At 63.0% G+C, this 1,173-nt stretch overlaps 1 long non-coding RNA gene across 1 annotated transcript; it reads left to right on the top strand.

Moving 5' to 3' along the window:
* The first annotated feature begins 297 nt into the window (after positions 1-297).
* On the top strand, positions 298-1,131 carry LOC110390779. The gene is made up of 2 exons (XR_002433849.1): positions 298-724; positions 981-1,131. It is a non-coding gene; the product is annotated as an uncharacterized LOC110390779 (long non-coding RNA).
* Positions 1,132-1,173: the final 42 nt, after the last annotated feature.

The raw sequence follows: 1,173 nt of genomic DNA on the forward strand, positions 1-1,173 counted from the left end.
ATCCCCAGAAACCACAATTCCACGGTCGGTCTCCAGCCCCCACCCCGTTCCCAATCTTCCCCATCCCACATACACATCCCAATCCCCTTCAGGCAGCAATTCCCTCACATTTCCCCCCAGGCCCTACTCCTGCCCGTTTCCCCTCCAGGCCCTAATCCCTCTTCCCACTCCCTCTCCATGCTCAATTCACTCACTATTCTCCCTTGCCATGCCCCCTCCCTCCATTCCCCTCTAGGCCCCAATCCTCCTCCAGGGCCCAATCCCCCACCCCATTCCCCTCTAGGCCCCAACTCTCCCCCATTTTCCTCCAAGCCCCAATTCCCCCCTTATTTCCCTTCAGGCCTCAGACCTCACACACAGCCCAAAAGCCCAAGCCCACTCCCACTTTCCTCATTGCCCCCCAGTACCTCCCAACCCTCCCTACAGCCCAGGTTACCCCGCAGCCCCTTCTCACCCTGCTCGTCGCCATGATTTCTCCCAACCCTACCACCGCCAGGGGGCGCTCTGCGCACCCAGCCCTCCCGACTCTATGGCTGGCGGGGCGGGCCGGAAGGGGCGTGGCGAAAGCAGAAGGAGGAACACCGGAAGGGGCGTGGCAAAGACAGGAAGAAGGAAGGCGGAAGGGGCGTGGCGAAGGCAGGAAGATGAAAACCGGAAGGGGGCGTGGCAAAGACAGAAGGGGGAAAGCCGGAAGGGGCGTGGCGTGGTGGCGCTGGAGGTGGCGGTGAGCGCTGTTGGCGCGCGCGCGCGGGAGCGGGGGGCCTATAACGGGCGGGGCCTTACCGGGCGGGGACACGGGACCCCCATCCTTCTCCTCATCCCTAAATCCCAACCAAGGGGACAGGAGGTGGGGGAGGCTCGTGCTGCGGTCGAGGGGCCTGGTGTGCTCGCAGGGCCCGTTTTGGGGCAGGCAGGGCCCGAAAGAGGGGGGGGGTGATGGGGGCAGTAAGGGCGCTGTGGTGACTCATCCCTCGCCGCAGAGCCCCTTCGGTGTGCTCTTCGCCTGGGAACATGTCGGAGGGAGTGGACCTGATTGATATCTACGCTGACGAAGAGTTCAACCAGGTGTGGAGCTTGGGAGGGGGGAGGCAAACAGAGGGGGTCTGGTCAAAAAAAAAAAAAAAAAAAAAAGGGTATAGGGCACACGTGTGGGGCTGGGATCGACCCCACGGG

This window comes from Numida meleagris, unplaced genomic scaffold, assembly GCF_002078875.1.
Source record: "Numida meleagris isolate 19003 breed g44 Domestic line unplaced genomic scaffold, NumMel1.0 unplaced_Scaffold1984, whole genome shotgun sequence".
Taxonomy (NCBI): Eukaryota; Metazoa; Chordata; class Aves; order Galliformes; family Numididae; genus Numida; species Numida meleagris.